The sequence below is a fragment of the Epinephelus moara genome, chromosome 21, assembly GCF_006386435.1.
Source record: "Epinephelus moara isolate mb chromosome 21, YSFRI_EMoa_1.0, whole genome shotgun sequence".
NCBI classification, from domain to species: Eukaryota; Metazoa; Chordata; class Actinopteri; order Perciformes; family Serranidae; genus Epinephelus; species Epinephelus moara.
In genome coordinates, this window is record NC_065526.1 from 37,390,913 (window position 1) to 37,411,822 (window position 20,910).

Sequence of the window (20,910 nt, forward strand, 5' to 3'; positions counted from 1 at the left end):
TTTTTTTGGGGAGTTTTTCCTTATCCGCTGCAAGGGTCATAAGGACAGAGGGATGTTGTATGCTGTAAAGCCCTGTGAGGCAAATTGTGATTTGTGATATTGGGCTTTATAAATAAAATTGATTGATTGATTGATTGATTGAAATCTCCAGGCACCAAATGGCGTTGACGTCAGGTCAAGATACGGGACCGATCAAGCATGCCGGAGGTGAGTGACTATCTAACGTTCATGTTAACTGTTATCTCAACTTTTTACCTAAAGCTCAATTTCCGTATATTCAATTGCACAGCCACAGAGCTACAAGCTAATTTTAAATGCTAACAACAACACGGCAAGAGACACGGTCATGTGACAGAGTGCATTAGGCTTTTCTAACATTGACTACAGTACTTATTTTCTATATCGTTTCCAGATTCATTGAAGTCATCTATGATGACATCTGGGAGCCCTGCTTCAACCAAATAAAGGCAGCCAGATTCATCAGTGTCCTGGCTGATGCTGCTACAGACTAGAGGGCTGCATTGGGATTGGGTCCCGCCGGGTCCCGTGGGACCCAACCCAAATCTTGCGGGAGCGGGCGGTTTGAACTTTGCTGCGGGCGGGAACGGGCGACTAAAAAAACCACTGCGGGATCGGGATGTAGCCTATAGCGACAGGATGGAGTTAACAAATGATGTGGAAATGGAGTTAACAAATGATGTGGAAAAGAAGCTCAAACAAGGTCTGAAGGCGCACTGAGCCCTCTACCTTCTCTTTATTAATAGCTTATAAAATGACGTGTTTTCTCCTGCGGGACAGGAGAAGACACAAAATCAATGCATCTCTATTATTGTGCGGACATAAATTCTCAGAGTTTTGCGGGAGCAGGCGGGAGTGGACATACACATTGCGGGTGCAGGCGGGAGTGTAACACACACCTTGCGGTTGCGGGCGGTAATGGTCAGAAATTCAGCGGGAGCGGGCAGGAGCGGGATGAAGAAAACAGTCCCGTGCAGGGCTCTACTACAGACGTCAGTGTGAGGGACCTGGAGGGGATTTACGTACGACTGATGAAAGACGGGCAGCCAAACAATGTCTTTGTGGCAGTGGAAGAATTAAAACATGCCACTGCTACAGGACACTGTGAGGCCATTCATTCTGGTAAGATGATGCATCTATAAATGAGTTTAAAAATGGCATAAACAAAGTGAAGTATCGGTAAGGGGAGGAAAATTACAACTCTCTCCTGTTCAACATATTTTTGGTGCACACTGATAGCTGTTTCTTATATATATTTATATATCATCTCTATGTAAAACAGATGGAAATTAGTGTCTGGCTATAATTTGGCATATTATTTTATTTTGTGTAAGAAAAGTACATTAATGTAAACTGTCCCTTCAAATAAATATAAATAAATAATAAAAACAAAAAATAAAAAACACATTTTAAGACTCATTGAATCTTGTTAAAATATCATTTTAACTATTCATGTTTCTAGCCCTACTGAAAGCTGGGCTACATGACTGGAAGATGAAGACGGTTGGCTTTGGCTCTGATGGGGCCGCCGTGATGGTGGGAAGACGTGGGGGAGTGTCAACCCTTCTGCGTGTAACTGCTACTGGTCAAATAATGTGAAATAGCATTCAATTTCACATATCTGCACTGATTGCCATTTAAATGTAATCAAATTACAATAAATACTGCTTTCTGAAGAAAGAAGTGTTGTGTAGTGTTGTATACAGTCATTAAGAAATGGATTTTACTAAGATATAAGTCATGAGCGAAAATATGCACCACACAGCCAGAAAAAGAACCTCTTAGGCAGGGCAAGTAAGAATTTAGATGGGGCAAGTAGATTTGAGAAGTACTTGCCCGGTACTGCAAGTAGGAAAAAACCTTAATGTTGGACCCTGGTATGACTTTAAGATTAATACTTTCAGAAGAAAAAAAATTACAAAACAACGGCTTTCATTGAAGATAAGTCAGATATAGTCCAAGCTTCACATCTGTACAGCTGTTATTTTAAGAATCCTCACATTTCACTGACCACAACTCTGTGTGTTACTAAATACTTCAGTAAAATGTTAATATACAATAGACTACGTATAGTTTATGATGGATGTATTTAGTCTCTGATCACTAAATGTCACCATCAGTCACAAAATATATTCTGTTAACAGAATAAACCTTTAAATCAGACAAGTGACACATAAATCTCTGAAATTCAACAAAAATGAAGAGTTTATCTAAAACGTCATATTGTTGTTTCCCATCATGCCCTGGGTCTTGCAGTCGGTGGAGAGCAACTGCAGCGCCTGGCTCTGAAAACTGCAGCCATCTGGCTCTCTCGAGATTATCGCTGTCCACTTTTGTATGACATCAGAGCAAGTGGGGATGAAGTCGGACACAAAACTAACCGTTATGCATTGTGAGGCAATCGCCTGTGATCGAATCTGTGCAGGCCTGGCTTCTCTCTGTACCCTGGCTTTTCCTTTAGTGGTTGCTAATTTTTGGTAAGGTATTTTGAGTTTATTAGTCAGGCTGCAGTCCGCCTCACATTAACAGCGTTTGTGAGTTCTGCACATCATGCACCTGAACCCCTCTATCAGATGGACTGAACACTTTCACAATACCTGTGGAGGATGGGAGCATCGGATGGCACATTGAAATTAGGGATGCACAATAATACCAGCACGTCATCAGTATCTGCCAATATTGGCTTTAAAATGAACTATTAGAATCAGCCAACATGCTTGTTCTTATTTTGCACAATGAATGAATATAACATACATTGAAAAGCATTCTATTTCATGTCTCCATCTGCTGGTGGGCCATCACAATAAGAGTATTTATGCATAATATGATGGTAATTCCACTACAGGAAAGACTTGTTGATCACAAATCTTGGGTGGGGAAAAAATGGATATACCGATATCGGTATTGGTTATCAGCCTAATCAGTTGTTACATACTGGTATATCAGATATCAGCAAAATTATCAAAAATTTAATTCAGTAAATAAATTGTGCTTGATCAAATTTAAAGGTCAACCATAGACCTTTTCATGGGCCCCCCCTTGGCCTTGGACCTGGGTCATCTGTACCCTTTGACGCCCCCTGGCGGCAAAGCTTTGTATCTGTAGTTCTTTTGATCGAAACTGCATTTTCCTTCATGTCACATCAGTATCCTGTCTGTTTTCAAAAAGACCAATCAAATAGAGAGCAATATTTGCTCTCTATCAAATTGTGCCATTCTGGAAGCTTTGAAAAAAAGAAGAAAAGAGGCTCTGAATGAGATTCCATTACATACAAACCTTGCTTTTCTGAACATTAAAGCATGCAAACATGTTTTAGCAGAAACCCATAATACAAGCATGAACCTGAAAATGAGCATGTCTTCTTTGGGATTTGTGTCAGTAAAGGTTACCAAGGCCATGATACCCAGCCTGACCCAACTGTGTTCCCTCCGAAAATCGGCTGCATTTGTTAGTCCTCACATAGTTGCCTTAACTCAGACAGCAACCCATAGAGCTTAAGCCAAAACCTGATAATATTGACCAGTGTACAAGCACCACTTTAATGTTGATAAGAAGGGTTATTTTTATTTTATTTTATTATTTTTTTTACAACGGTCCATTTCTCCTGAAATCCAATCTCCTGGAAACAGCCTGAAGTCTAAGAAGCTGATGTTCTCTGCAGCCTCAGTACCTTCACTGTACAGCAGATGTCACTGAAAAAAATGCTCTTATGTAACGTTATTAACTCACCACATGAATGGCACTAACACGCTCAGATGAACTCATACATTTCAGTGATCCCTGTCTGGGAGTCACTGCGTGTGGATGATCCAGCAGCATCCGTCTCCACTGAGGTTAGGATTTTCCCAGCCATGTTTAGGTGGATCAAAACACAGAGCTGAACTCACTGCCCCATGTGTCCAGGCAGAAAAGGCTTCTCTGAGCTCATCTGCAGGCTTCTAAAGCTGTTGTCACCTACTAATACCTTCACATTAAAATGCATTTCTTTAGAAGCACTTGAGGGAAGTAGCATAGTAGTAAAGACAGCTTCATTGCTGTAAATGACCAGAGTGGAACAGAAACTGTATCTAATGTGGATCGCTGATGTTTGGCCCATACCTGACCTGCTTATTAAGGTCAGTATCAATGCAAATATAATGGTTTGGAGCAGTGCAACTCAACTGAATCTGCGGCAAACAATTTGAAATTCTGCATGCTGTGATTTTAGCTGCCAACACTAATTGACCCTGAGTGGAACAGACTCAATCCAATCAGTCATCACCAGAGCCTGGACTGAAGACTTGAGTTGGACTTGTTACTCAACTTGGACTCATCTGCTCTGATATCTAAAGACTTGACTTGACCCGAGACCTGATAGCAAAACTCTGACTGTATGTAGTGCACAGCCAGCAACACCAGAGGTCTCCAGTATCTACTGGTGTAACAGACCACTGAGCTGACAGACACCAACTCCGAGTGGTGCAGGGTAGGGATAATGTTCACAGGACTGTAAACAGCAGCAACAGCCGAAAAATAGACCACAAGGAAAAACAGCATGTTCTGACATCTAACTTGGTGAATTATAGTGTTACTAGGGCTGTAGTCAACCAAAGAAAATCTTGGTCGACTAAAGTCGCACATAATCTTCAACTAATCAATTAGTCGTGGGAAAAAATAAAAAAAATCTGCACGTTATTTGTACTTCTGAGGTGGTGTGTCTGTGTCACTCTGCAGTTACACCTTTAAAACACTAGTCAGCGGTGGAGGACTGTGTTAAAGAAGCTATATGTAAGAAATCTAAAGCAAATAGTCGTCAAATCCTCCTAATATGTCACATAGACTAAGGAATAATGTTCATATAACATACTGATCTCACTGACAACAATAGTACAGCCAGAATTTTCGCATTTAAAAAAAAATTTACGGTCTGCAAATCATGTTTATGTTTTGAATTTGTGTTTTGGCCTGTTGCGCCACCCACCACCGTCTACCAGTCACGCAGTCAGTAGAGTCTCAGCATCAGTTACAGTTACGACTGAGCTACAGCAGCACGGCCACATTCTTACATACAGCGCCTTTAAGTCATGAATCTACACTACACCAGGGATGGAAATTAGTGCCAGCCATCACCCAAATGCTAGATGTGTAACAATCCATCGATCTGGATCAATATATAGATTTAATGAATGATCCAATATCATCAATGTGAAAACATCGATCCATATCATCATCTTTAGGATAAGCCTTTATTTTGAAATTCTGTGTCACCGTCAAACAGCGCCAGGCAGATGGCAAGCAGCCAAGAGAAAGATGAACAGGATAATGTTATTTACTCGGGAGCCAGTGGGGAGCCACTCTGTGTTGCAGTTATTTACATTATTTATGTACTGCTGTTTTTTTTGTTGTTGTTGTTGTTGTTGTTGTTTTTATGGCCAAAAGCAAAAAGGAAAGGGGTGGCAGCTTCCTCTGTAACAGACTGTGTTAAATAGGCATATGATATCATCTCATATTGACCGCAGGCCCCTGAATCGCATCGAGTCAAAATCAAATTGTAGTTGACCTATTGGTATCAGCAAATTTTGTATCGTTGTCCAAAGAATTGACATACTATTGTATCGTGATGACACTAATGATTTACACCCCTACCAAATTGTGGGAAAATATGCAAGTGGCTGGTAAATACAAAAACACTCACCAGCAAAAAATACTATGACAATCTATTTAGTGGCTCATAGATTTTGAAATCCAGCAGCCACAGTGGCAGACAGACGAAAAAGTACATTTCCAACCCTGATCGATGCAGAGTTTATGCATGTGGCCCCTTGATTGTACTACTTATCAGGTATGAGGTGGCTAGACTGTTTCACCTTTGAGATAAATGCATTAAAATGGTTCTATGTGACATACTGTTGTGTAATAGTCTCCAAAGCCTATCTTAACAACTGACTGTGCAAGTCAGTTACACAGCCACCACCTTTAGCCAGTAATTGGTCTTACCAGACCAAGTAAGGTTAGTTTAACAAAACTCCTGTGTATTAAACTGGCAGGCAGTGTGTTCCTGTGAATTCAACAATTAAACATTTTACATGAGAAGAAGACCGTATCATTTCTTTTTTCATAAGTTACTTTGTATTACTTTAAAGTTGTAGAAATGGAAGCCTTATGCCACGATCATAACGAGCAGAGCTGTTGTTGACCTGATGTAATGTAAGCCAGTGGTTTTGAAGACTGAGAGGGGGGTCAATTTTCTTACTCTCGAACAATGACAATTTGAAGCATTTGCTCATTAATTAATCTCAAGGAAGGAGAATTACTGGAACCATTTGGTGCCCCACTTCAGTGCTGTGTAGAACAGAATGATGAGCACACTCCCCTTTGTTTTCAGGGGTGGCAAAGTAGAAAGGTTTAAAATCTCTAATCTGATTGGGGGCAGCCATCTGGAGGACCCACCACACACACGCACACACACACACACACACACACACACACACACTCACTCACTCACACACACACACACACACACACACACACACCATCCCTGTATTTGTCCTCATTCCTTCACCCTAATGTGACCGATCATCTAACCATCTCCACATCATTTGAAGGAGTTCTACTAAAAGACAAATGATAACAAGCATCTTCAAAGCCTACAGTGTGTATCTGAGTTTGTGACACAGACAGTGTGTGCATCCATTTTCTCCAGCCTTGACAGGTTCGATGTCCACTGCAGGCACAGTCTGAAAGATTGTTCTCTCCAGTACGGTTTCAGTGAACAAATGACAGATGGGACTACAACTGGTCATGCAGGATTTGTTTACATGGATACATGATTAAATAACTGTTCTGTATATACGATACTACTACGACTAATAACAGAAGTAACTGTGATTTATATACAGTAGCACTTTTCCCAAATGCTTCACAATAGTGGTAGACCGATATTGGATATTTAAAGGCCAATATAATAAGGATAGTTTGGAACAGGAAAAAGCAGACAGCTGATTAATCACCAGATATCATATGTACTACATTATCCTTATTTTAATTACTTTTGAGTATTTTGTATTGGTAAAAAAAAATTACTGTAATTTGAAACAAGATATTTGTTAGAGTGCGGTAATTTTGTATTTTTAAAATACTCTAAATACTTCCTAAATGATTCATTAAACATAAAAAAACAAATGTATGGCTGAACTGTGTATGGAACACAATGAAAATATGTTAAAATGAAGCACAATACACTTAGACACATTCCCACACCAAGAGCAAAGTCCTTTCACTTTCAATGTCATTACTTCATTAGAGGTGCCTGCTGTACAAAAGGAAGCACAACCTATTACTTTTCCTTGTGTTTATTCTTATACTTCTTAATCTTCTCTAAAAACTTTGCTGCGAAACTCATCCCGCAGGGTTCCTAACACATAGATAAAAAAAATACATCAAAACGTGTAAAAATTCAGGGACAGTGTGCTATGACTTTTCTCAGAGATTCGCCTAGCGGTTTTTAAGAAATTTGTAAAAAACTGCATAAAATTTCCCTTTCAAAATGATTGGAGATCATCAAGAAATCAACGTAAAATCACTTCTCTTTGACGCCATACTTTGTCATAGAAAAACAACGCAAAGTTTAAACGGCTCAGGAAACTCTCTACTTTATCGGACCAAATGGGAATTTTGATATCTAGTATAGTTTTTAGTTACAGTAATTAAATTACAGTTTACATTTCACAATGTTTTTCAGACATTTCAGATTTCATAATGGGTGTTTATGGGAGAGAGCTAAAGTGGAGAATCACAGCTACAGTGTACAGGAGCTGTAAGATCTTCTAAAAAAAATTAGGAACAAATTGCTGTCACTAGGGATGCACTGAATATTCGGTAACCGAATATATTCGGCCGAATATTGCAAAAAAACACACATTCGGTATTCGGTGGAATAAGTTAAAAGCAAGGCCGAATAATAGCGGCATGTTTTGATAACGCAATCAAACAGCGTGCCGTGACGGGCCGAATAAAATGTCGGCAGTGTGGCGATCCGTCCGTCACCGCACTCGCATTTGCGACTAAAAATAGTTTTGAGCGAGCAAAATAGGCTTAAATCATTCAGCACGCTGTGCGAGCAGCCTACAGATTTCAACCACCAGCAGAAACGAAAGGCGAATCCCACCGATTGTGGGTTGAACGGGGGTCACAGACACAGACAGGAATGTATTCCTGTCAAATATGGCGGCCATCAGCTTACCGGCGACGGATAAGTCAGCTCCCATAATATCCTCTTCTTGGCGTGTGGACTGCCCAGAAGTACCTGAACAGCCGAGCCAGCCGAACGCAGTTATGTGACGTGTCAGAGGAGAAACGAGCCGTTCACGGCCCACAAACCTCACCGCACTTTAGGGACTGTTATTTACTTGTCAGGGGAGGAGGGTGGCTGGTTGATTCTTATTTTATTTATATATTTTATTTTGATCCCCCCTATATTAATCACTCATTGATGCTGTTTTTGAAGTATGAATAAGTCAATAAGTAATTTATTCCATTGAAATATCATTGATGTATTATAGAAAAGTGATTTATCTTTTTATAAATGACAAAAGGCATATGTGCCTCATTTTCACTGTGGTATCGTGATACTACTCAGAACCATGATATTTTCATTGGTATCGTACAGTGGGATCCAATTTTGGTACCGTGACAATACTAATCTGGAGGGGGTTCATCTGCAAAAACTAATGAAAAAACTAAACAACAATATTCGGTACTCGGTACGCGGCCAAGCATTTAATATTATTCGGCTTCGGCTTCGGCCACAAATTTTCATTTCGGTGCATCCCTAGCTGTCACTGACACAATTTTCAATCTACATACGCAATGTATACATGAAAACATAGGAAAATTTGTGCTGGTTGTAGATATCTGAGAGACCTATTTTGTGGCTCAAAATGAAGATTCAGCTGAGCTCACCAGAGTGACCTGTGGGGAGACCACTGGGTGTGCAAAATGTTTCCGCGGCAAAATGTTCCACCACCACCACAACAACTGCATTAACAGCTGTTATCACCAAATGAGCAGCACTGCAAGCTAGCTAAGGTTAGCTCTCTCCTGACCCGCGTTGCAGCAGTGGAGAGCAGCGAGGGAACCAGTGGATACCGCAAAGGACATGGTTCCCCATGTTAACACTGCGGGCCTGCTGTATGTCAGCTAAAATAAATGATGAGACATTTACATGAAAAAAAAAAAAATAATCACCACCTATAGTGTTAGTGTTATAGTGTTCTGAAATGCAGTGCTAAAGCTTACAGAGTCAATGGAGCACTGAACTAAAAGGAAAGGCCTCTTGTATTTCATGTCTATTTCTTCTTAAATATTAAGTGGTTAGTTACTGGTTACTGGGTGATGCAGGGTATGAAATTAACAAAATATTTTGGGGGCAATTTTGGCCCCCACGGTCTAAAAAATGGGGGCACTTTTTCAAAATGTTTGGGGGCCATCAAAAAATTGTAATTATGTTCTAACAATAAGCACATGAAAAGCAAAACCAACTAAGATAGTGTCTTCACTCTTCAGTAGAAACCACTATAAATGAAACAAATAATGGGTTACATAAAGTTATGGTTGCAAAATATCACTCAGATTTCCTATAATTCAACCAGTTTAAATGTGATGATTTAACCATTAATCTACTGATAGCAGTACTAATGTTTCACCACATTACAGTTACTTTTACTGTTAAAAAGGCCAAATTACTATAAATTCCTTAGATGCCATCCTGGAAGTAAGTTAATTTAAAATTTAACATTCATTCTACCTTAATTTTTCATTAATTTGTCATTGTGTCGACACAGATCACCCAAGAAATGGTTAATTTATACTTTTGGTACAGCAAAGCCCCCTCCCCTTCTCTGTCAGATTACTCTCACGTAATCAGTGCAATCTCGTTGATTATGTCTGGAAAATGAGTTGTAGACGTGACGGTAAATTAATTTAATGAAAATAAAATTATACTTTAATGTCAGATTTTAATACCGTTAAAAATATAAATACATATAGTTGTTTCGAAAACTTGGGGGCAATTTTGGCCCCTGGAACATGGCTTTTGGGGGCATTCTTGGATAAATTGCGGGCCAAATGGCCCGTGGCCCTTGCTAATTTCTGACACTGGGGTGATGGCCTTTTGAAAGCAAAATTAACCAAAACTGACATCCCTATCTCTGTGCAATTGTAGTATTTAATGCTAGATTGCAGGCTATTAGTCTCATGTTGTGCAATGAAGGTAATATGATAACAAATTTATCTTGCGTGGCTGATAATGATGATGATAATAATAATAATAATAATAATAATATGCTGTCTGCAAACTACAGGTAGCCAATAGATGGATCTGACAGGATGTAACTACTTCTATGACTTCCTGAATATTATGAATAATAATAATAATAATAATATTATATGATATTATTATAATATAATATCATGACTATGACTTCCCCAATTTTGTACGTGAGACAGATGTAAAGCCCTGGATTGCCCTGCACTAAAATGATCAACTTCATCTCCATATTTATCATGGACTGATATTTCTTGAAGAAGGGAAAGATATCTGACAGCTGTGATTGGTTGTTCGTCACATGACATGTGGTGTGCCCTGCTGTATTTCAAAAGTTGAACCCTGTTTATCTCAGGGCGCAGCCGTTGCCCCTTCAAAAGACAGGCACTCGAGGACATGCACGCTGTGACGGTGTTGCACTCCCGTTTGAGCGCGCCTGCTTCCGGTCGACATTACAAACGATGAATCTGAGGGCATAATACGCAGCATGTGTATGGCCCCTAAAACAGGCGCAGTGCACCTTCTACAGGCTTCATTCAGGCTCCGTGTTTGGAATTAGCTTGATACGAAAGCAGCGAAATGATGCTTTGCCCCCTAACCTTACCTTTATGCCTGCAGGCTGAAGTACTGGACCATGCTTTCATCCCTTAAGTCACCACTTAGTGTAGTAATGCAAGTTGGGCTGCATCTAGACAGAGAGCCTAGTTTAGCCTACACATTATTTATTATTTATGTTCACTTTAAACACACACCTTCATTTTTTAATGAAACATTACATGGTCAGGCACACATAGACAACCTTTTTACCTCACACTAAATGTCACTAGGTCGCTAACACTAATAACAGCATGTAGACAGAGGATCCTCATCCAACTGTATGATTATAATCACTTTAAAAACGATTGTAGTTGATAAGTATTACAATAAAATTTATTCTACAATAAATTCACCAATAGCGTCAAATTACTCACCACAGATAAAGGTTAGGCCTGTATATATTTTCAGTAATAAAATATTTGATCCATAAATCAATGGGCTCACCACATATTCAGCTCTAACCCTTCCTCCCTCATCATTCTGGGTCTGCACCAACAGTGTCAGCTCTGTCAGTGGATATCCACTGCTCCAGATTCTAAATCTTCACGATAATAGGGAAATGAGGATGGAGATGGAGGAGGAGAACATTGTGGGTGGAAGGCGAACATAGCTGAATCAAACTTAGTAGGCTACATCACATGTAGTGGGCAGCATTCTTTCTTCCTGGTACAGCGCAGTTTAAAGAGTAGTTCGCAGGTTGATTTTTTTTTTTTTTTTTTTTTCTTTACTAAATTTATACCATAAGTTTCCTAGAAATGGCACACAAATAAGTTGTGCTTTCATTGGATGTATCACAACTGGTGGTATGACTGATTAATATTTTTTACAGAGTTCAGGGGTCCCAAGCCACACCTGGTGTTAGGAAGAGGGACTAAAGGGCAGCACAGAACCTCTTACGGAGCAACACATGCAACTGTCAGGCTCCATCACAGGCAGAAATTTCCAGGTAAAGACACACGAGAACTGAAATAAGTTCTCGTGTGTGAGATTTGTGTGTGAGATTTGTGGAAGCGCATGGTGAACCACATTGATTGCAAAGCCAAAGTAGTGCTTTCTAGTTTTAAATGGGTCAACTGGTGTGGGCTTTTTTTTTGGTGGTTTTTTTTTTTTTTTTTTTGCCATTGGTACATCCACGTACATATTTTTTGTTGTGTTTTCAGTTTGGTGGTGAAGTTAACTCTTAACATTTGTACTGCAGAACATGCCTTATTGTCTTAATTAAAATTCATGAATAGAAGAATACATCAATAGTTTGCTGGGACATGCTTGTTATAAGTCTTAGGCTGCAGCAGGTAAAAAATATTTTTACACTATAAGACTAAGACTTTATGGTTGTTATTAATTTTAAATAATTTTACAAGTTAAAGTTTTTTTTAATTGACTGCCACCCAAATAAGGCCATTCAAAACCTTTGTAAACTCCCCCTTCTACTGGAAACTTTTCTGGCACAACACATAATGGTAAGGGCTTTGTAATGTGTCGGCCGAGAAGGCAGTAGACCCAACGAACAACCTGCCTGAAAGTTGTGTAGCACTTTTGCCTGGTGATGGGGACCCAAGGACAGAGGTACAGATGGACGGACAGACATATGGACAACCCGAAAGTAATGCTTGTGGCCAAAGCTATCACTGGCACAAAGGCGTAAAAATATGAAATATCACCACACTTTGAGCTGCCGATCTTTACCCTGACTTGACAGTGAGCCCGCACACCATGCCAGTGCACATCGAAGGTCACACCAATGACCCAATCACTGCAGTTTTTCCTCAAAAATTACCCAATACAGTTTATAACCCAATACAGTTTATGACCTCAACAAACAGGCTTACTGCTGCAAAAATCATTCAAATAAGAACCACAACTTACTGTTTTTAGCTGTCTTCTAGATTTTTTAAAGGACACAAGATCATGTGCATACATTATTATCTGTAAGACAAAGTCAAAGTCTGTCTCATTGAAGAATGCATCACAAGTAAAAATGTCTCCCATCAAATGGTAAACAGGAAATGACTGATCAGAAGCCATATCGCTCCATGGAATTTAACATCTTCTCTATTTTAAACACTGGCTCGGCTAATATGGTTTTTGAACAGATGAATCAATTGTGAAGACACTGATTAGACCCGTGTGCTGACAATTAGCAGCTCAACCATCAGAGATGCTGAAAATGCTGAATACTAGCTGCTGAAAACAACACAATACAAACTGAATAGAGCTCTGCTGTAAAAGCTGACAGCACTGAAAGAGCAGCTATACTCTTTGCAGGGCCACAGTATGATAACTGTCTGCGAAAGATTTCAAAAGAATTAATGTGACAGAAGGAAAAGGACTGTCAAAGCAGTTGTAACTGTAGGTATAAAGTACCAAACTTCTTCAGTTTTAAAGCCTGATTAAAACCTATGCAGAATGCCATCTTCTTAAATGTAAAAATGTCCTGCTGTCCTCTGATTTTACCTTTGGGTTTTGGATTGTTGGTTGGACAAAACAAGATATTTATAGATGTCTCCTAGGACTTTGGGAACTGTGACACTATTCACCATTTCCTGCCATTTAAAAGACTAAATAATTAACAGTACAAGTAATAAACACATTCACTGATACAATACCAAGCAGTCCAAGCTGTGATTCAACCATAATATGAAGCTTGCCTTTTCTACTAAAATTCTTTTAAATTAGTGCCTTCTAATGGGACACAATTGTAAGTCATTGCCCTAGAAAACAACTTTCCTTAGCCAGTTAAAATATGCTGGTCAAAGTGAAAATGTGTTTGTGGTGAATGACTGCACACAACCTGTGTTGGTAATCTGTAACTGTTTCCACACAGACCTCTAAAAAAACACCTCATTTGTGTTGGGGAAAAACATCTATTTCAGTGGGCAAAGCAACCAAAGTCTGTATAGTGAAACAGTGTACTTCATTAAAGGCCCGAACATACTCGGGCGTACTATAAGCGGAGCGGACTCCGCGAGGAATGTCCGCAGTCAGCTTCCATAGTCGAGCGCACTTCCGCGTTGTAGTTTCCTGTAAAAATGTCCGTGAAAAATCCCCGTAATGTGAAAAATACATGCCGAGCAGTCACTGGTGCACGGAGCAGAGTCCTGCACGCACAGGGCTTGCGTCCGCTTTGAGTCCGCACAGACCTCCGCGGAGTCCATTCCACATACGTTCCGCCCGAGTATGTTCGGGCCTTAAGACTGGCCCACACTACAAGATTTGTCAAGTCTTTTAGATGTTAAAAACGTGAGAGACCCCACACATAATGATAACTTTAAGGGATGCACGATGCAGCATGTCATCAGTATTGGCCAATATTGGCCAATATTGGCTTTAAATGAAGTATTGGAAACAGCCAACATGTTTTTTCTTATTTTGCACGATGAATGAATATTACATACACTGAAAAGCATTGTATGTCATGTCTCCATCTGCTACTGGGCCATCATAATAAGCGCATGCATACATAATATGATGTAAATTCCATTACAGAAGAGACTTGATGATCACTAAAATCAGGTAGGGAAAAAAAACAGATATATCAATATCAGTATCAGTTATTAGCCATCTGCAAAAAAATCCAATATCGTGCATCTCTAATAAATTTAGCAGATTTGTTCCCATTACGGTTGGACCAGTGAACGATGCCACAGTCCATCGCCAATAGCTGTCAGTCAACCACTGAGCCCCACCAGGGCATGGGTTTGCTTCGGCACTTAAGGCATTCACTGTGGGCTTACAAAGTAACAATTCTGATTTATCTACCAGATAATCTCCAGGCTGCCAGACAGCTGAAGTGGGTCTTTACCCTCAGCGGTAGAGTTTTGAGTCGTGGGGTGGATAACTGATCAGTCAATCCAATCAGAGCTGATCAGATCTGATCAATGGATGAGAAGAGTAACTGTTCTACTGCTCCGTATGTGCCCAGAAGAGACTCTGTGCTCATATACATATATATATATATATATATATATATATATATGTATATGAGCACAGAGTCTCTTATGTGTGTATATATTTATATTCCTACAGTGCTCCTAATTAAAAATTCACCTCTAAAGATAGAAAAACTGAACGTGGCAGTAGATGTTTTAATCAGGACGGCCTGCCACAAATAAATGAATATGTGGGAAACCTGCACTTTGCTGCTATTTTTTTTCATTTACTTTTTTTTTATTTCACTGGTAATGTTATAAATATCATGAGTTCCGGCAGGCAGCTCAAAAAGTGACAGAGCAGAGTTCTGTTTAAGTTATTAATACTTAGGCCTACAGAAGCACTCTGATTGGCAGTTCAGCTCAGCGCACGAGAAGAGAAACAGAGACGGGGGAAAATAAACAAAGAGCTAAAATCCAGAGGGAGTGTGATCAAAACAAATGTGTTACATAAGGTAAGATTTTTTTTTTTTAGCTACTGAGTTCTTTAGCAGAAACACAACTGATGGTTTATGTTATTGTTCATCGGTGCACAGCAGATATGCTCTGTTGTTGAAACATTGCATTATGCTTTTAATGTGCTAACTGGCTAACTAGCAGCAAAACAGTCTTCTGGTTTCCCTTTTTGGATCACGATTACAGACTACTGCCGTCTGCTGGTGTGGAGGTGTTTCCTCTCATGCAGGCGCAGAACGTACGTGCTGGCTGGCTGGCCAGTGGCTGCAGTCTTTGTTGTGTGTTCCTGTGCAACTTTGTGACAGAAACACGTCAATATCAGGCAACACAGCAGGGGCCACTAGTTCTCTAGACTCACAAGTCAGTCTTTAGACGGTTTGCTTAACTAAAGACTGATGACTTTCTCCCTGATTTTTTGTTTAGATGGGCGGATACAATTTCAGAGTTGTAGAGAGTCTGGAGTTCAGAGAAACTCCAGACATTGCAGAACCAATAGTAAATCCGCAGGGCGTTCCTTCAGTGGCTCGCTGAACTCTTGTGCTTGTCAACATAGTCCGACTAGAAACACGTGTAGCCGTAAAAAATGGCTCAAGTCGCTGTAAGTCCTTCATTTCTACAATCTTGTGGACTGAGCACACGTTTGATAAAACGGAGTTAAATCTCTCGGCATCCATTTTCAAGCTCTCTGTGTGTTTGTTTCCTCTCAGACGAGAAAAGGGGGAGCACACATTTCCGGGAGGGCGTGTCCTTTTCAAAAAATGCAAGAGGCATTGCTTTGTTGCCGGCCGTTGTCTCCGGTGTGTTAAACACACTTTAGAAAGGAGTGTCCCCAGACTATCAGAAGGCGGAGATCTCTGATTGTCTGGTGGCGAGACTACTAGTTCTCTGAAGTCTTTTTTGTGTGGTGTGTCACGCTGTATGAAAGGTAAAATCACAGAATGGAGGAAGAGAGCTGTCTCACCTCTAAGACTTCATCAGAGGTAGTGACAGCTGTTAGCAGTTAGAAGATAATTCAAAAATGAAGAATAGTGTCCAAAAATGTCTGCAAATTGGGATAACAATGATGCCCAAGAGCTGCCATATAACAGAGATGGTAAATAATTGTTATTTCCATGTTATGCCATTGTTATTGTTCATAAAGTGCTGCCAATGCGTACGTTATATGTCACACTAGAGACCAACACTGTTGTAACACGTCATGCCTGTCACTCCTCTTATGTTTCCGCGATGCTGGTAAGCCATCTTAAGTCCCACACTGAAGTGGAATGATGCCACAGATGTTTGGTTCTGTGCAAAAACACAAAGGCGACATGAAGAAGGGACTTCGTAGTGGCCACACAGCGAGATCTCTGTGTAGAAAGGGTTACTATTGTCTCACTAGAGGGTTTCAGGTTCGAGCCAGCCAGTCGGCTAGGGCCCTTCTGTGTGGAGTTTGTATGTTCTTCCCGTATAAGCATGGGTTTTCTGCAGCTTCTCTGGCTTTTTCCCACAGTCCAGAGACATGCAGCTTAGGTCAACTGAAGACTCTAAATTGGCCAAAGGTGAGAAAATGAGCGTGGATGGTGTCAGCCCTGTGATAGTCTGGTGACCTGTCCTGGGTGTACCCCACCTCTCACCCAGTGTCAGTTGGGATAGGCTCCAGCCCCACCCCAGCACAACCCTGAACAGGATGAGTGGTTACAGATAATGAATCAATGAATAATATTGCAAAAATGTGATCAAATCCTCCTCAGTGTTCCTGAACGCTGCAGCCCTGGGCCTAATACTGTTGTTTCAGTCAGAGCCAGGAAAAACCCTGACTGTTGGTGTTTGCACAGTCTAAATTATCCAGCATTACTCATCAAGACTACAGACAGAAGCAGTGCACTGTCAGCAAGGTTCTCACTGTGGCTCTGATGCAAAACTCCATGACTTTTCCTTGACTCTATAACTGGGTTGAAGGGCCTCAATAACCAAAAAACTTATATTAGGCACTGCTGTTGTGCAATCACCTACACAGACAGATTCAATTTTATTTTTTACAGATCAAACATCTGGTTAAATGAACTTTAAAACAGGCCTTTTGTGGTCTCACACTTTTGTTTAACGTTTTCAGTGTTTATATTGTTAATAAGGACTTGCTGGGAAAAGTGGTATGAAGAAATGCTGGCTCCAATATTTGGTTCATGTTTCTTGACCAGGCACCATGGCAGGATTACTGACTGGGCAAAGTGGGCAACTGCCCTGGGGCCTCAAAACTCCACTGGCTCTAAAAGCTCCAGGCTTACTGTGTGTCAGCTGGTTTGTGCTGATTTCATTGAACATTTGTTGTGGAAGTATGCAGCACTACAGCACAATTAACTGATATGATAAGATGGGTAAGGCCCCTATTAGGCTATATAAGGCATTATATAACAGAATTATTATTATGAGGCTTCCCTAGTAGAGTTACTGTGTCAAAATCTATTTTTGAGCCATTCATTATTTCAGTTTTGAGCTTATTTGCTTGATATAAATACATTGCTACACAGAAAATCTGGTAGGGATGCACAATATTGGAATTTTTGCCAATATCCAATAAACTGATATGTAACAACTCATATGACTGATAACCAATACCAATATTGATATATCCACTTTTTTCCCCACCTAATTTTAGTGAACATCAGGTCTCTTCTGTGGTGAAATTATCAAAGTATTGTGCAGGCATACTTATTGTGATGGCATGCCAGCAGATGGAGACATGAAATAGAATGCTTTTCAATGTATGTAATATTCATTCATTGTGCAAAATTTTAAAAATGTGCATGCTATCCTATTCTGGCAATATTCATTTTAAAGCCAATATTGGCTGATACCAATGATGTACCAACATTATCAGCATGTTGGACAATATTATTATCGGGCTTCCCTAAAATCTGGGGACAGGTAGGTTTCTAGAATGGAAAACTGTAAACATTGGGAGTGGGGAGGGAGCTAAATCGTAAGGCCCCAGCAGCTCATTTTCCCTTGGACCCCTTAGAAGTTTTTGGAAGCAAACTGTGCACTCGCCATCATTTCCCCAAAGTCGTCACTAACTGGAAAGGGATACTACAAAGTGACACCTCTTTCAGAATGTGTTTGAACCCAGTAACATCAGAAAGTGATGCACATTTGAAGTTTGGCTTATGTTGTTTGATGTAAAAGAAAAAAAAAAAAGGTCACAACAGTAAGAGTACATAGTCAACCCGAACCATTTGATACATGATGTTTTGTTCAGAGCATCCTATCACGCAAATAATTTCTGATAAATTAACCTAATTCACTGTGATTAGGACAAGGAATTAGGACATAAGTACATGTACAAAACACAAATTCCACCTGAAAAACTGGCAAAGATGTCCATTAGCTACATAATGCTAGTCCGGTTAGTCCTTGGAGGAACAGCTCATAATGTTATTATTGTCAGTATGAAAAATGAATATAAGAAACTGGAGCTAGGAGATTCTGCGATGTCGTATAGATCAGTGGTTCCCAACTGGTTCAGCCATGTGGTCCAGATTTCTCCTTAGTCATTAATTCAAGGTGCACGCAGTTTAATATATTCAGCATCATACTTGTGTTCGGCCATGTTGAGCTAGTTTGTTGTCTCTGTCAAGTAGCTGTCCGTTAGTCAGTCACTCTACAGCAGGACACAGCACTTCAAAATAAAAGCTCTGTGCCAGAAATTAACTGAACTTAAAAATGACGTGTGATTTTTACAAACTTGACACCTTTGCGAGTCACTTGCGGTCCATTCAGAATGGACTTGCAGCCCACTTTTGGACTGAGACCCACCAGTTGGCAACCACTGGTTTAGATCTATTATCAAGGAGCTTTTTGGTTTCCCAAGGAAATGGCAGTGACACTGAACAGACTGCCAACACTATGAAACCGAAGTTGGTTATGCCTCTAGAAAACACACCATGTAGCCTAACACCATTTGTGATGGCATCACTTGAATGTGTCTATTAAAGGCCATGATTATGTAACTTCTCATGTGCTTTTAGTCAGTCTGTTGTGACTGCACAGAGAACGTCATCCAGGGTTTATCCTTTGCCCTGTATAAGTGGTCACAACCTGCAGCCATCCAGGAATTATCCACTGCCCTGGCAGCCACTCCCACCACCCATGGGTGGACCTCTAGGGCTACAGAGAGCTACTGAACTGTTCATACTTTACAATAGAATGAGCCCTCACTGAGTATGAGAATAAAACTGTTGAACTGAATGCAAGAGGCTTAAACTGCACTGCTGACTCTAATGGTCAATCTAAGTGTATGTATGCTACACCTGTCTTATTAGACAGTTATTTTCATGGAAATTGTTTAAGTATATAGAGAGTCTTTGGTAATAACCATGGAGCATTACACATTGACAGTAGAGTTTATATTTTAATAATCATGATCGATGAGCCATGAATGTTTGTATTTTCCAATACAAATGGCCAATATTATGATCATTCTGTTTTTCCTGCTGTACAGAAAACCATCAAACCATGACCCCAAAACCAAAATACCTAAGAGACATGGAGTAAGGTATTAATACAAGATGTAATTTTAGTAATAGATGGGACCAATATTGGCATTTAAAACTATATCCAATCCGGGTCACAACCAAATACAAAAATAACTGTCACATCAAGATTAAAAGTGAGATGTCCACGGGATTATATAAGACTGGAGACACAAGTCAACAAAGCACTTTTATAGCCATGATGTGTCCAACACCCTGCAAATGTAAAAATCCATCCTCTCACAACAGAAGCAACTGCTGTAATCTATTCTGACGACACAACAGACAGTGTCCAGTCGGTAAGTGCAGATTGCACGTGCCAGGAGCAGCACATTAGCAGCTGACACAAACACTAACTACACCTGTGTGCGTGCGTGTGTGCGTGCGTGCGCGCGCTGGTGGTGCAATGCAATGCCAAACCCCCATCGACTGAGCAGCTCAACCATAGATGTATTACAGCACGGAATGTCTGTGTGTTCCTGAGCTGGAAGCTAGCACCGTAACGCTACCAAAACCCAGCAGTATACACCGTTGTTTACACAACACAGTACCACACACGCCTTCCATTAACGTTACCTCTATAGCTTAACCGACAAATGCTGCCTTAAATTAATGTGTCTTGACTGCTGCCTGTATGACAGCGTGCCGAACAATAGCCATATTTTCGACATGACTGGAAATGAGAAAAAAAAACGGGTCCTGCGTACCGCCAACAGCTTCAGTGACGGTTCAGTTATTGTAGGTATGACAGACAGCCATGTTAGCATCACAACTAAACTAGTTGCCCGTCCTTACCTGGATATTCAGCTCCAGAAAACAAAGGATGCTGCTGCGGTTTCTCTCCGTTAGGTTGATGCGTCTATTCGGCCTGACAGCATCCTGTTCCCAGCCAGCAGCACCACCGTCACACCGCACGACATAACACCAACGCTTCCGATAGGAACTTTCATAATAAAGGCCGATTTGTGTGTAATTATGTAGGCTACTTACGTCCTGCTTAGGGACTGTAGGGACTTTATTTATTAGAGGAGGGGGAGCCTCAGGTGTTGGTTTGGTTTGTTTTTTTATCCTGACCCACCCTGAAGCTACAAATATT

General features: G+C 40.4%; 1 protein-coding gene across 1 annotated transcript in view; it reads right to left on the reverse strand.

Moving 5' to 3' along the window:
• The window catches only part of fam110b (family with sequence similarity 110 member B), an 80,901-nt gene extending 60,196 nt beyond the window's left edge, over positions 1-20,705 (reverse strand). Inside the window, exon 1 of the mRNA XM_050074829.1 lies at positions 20,610-20,705. The gene's annotated coding sequence lies outside the window, so the exon portion shown is untranslated. The remainder of the gene's footprint in view (positions 1-20,609) is intronic.
• Positions 20,706-20,910: the final 205 nt, after the last annotated feature.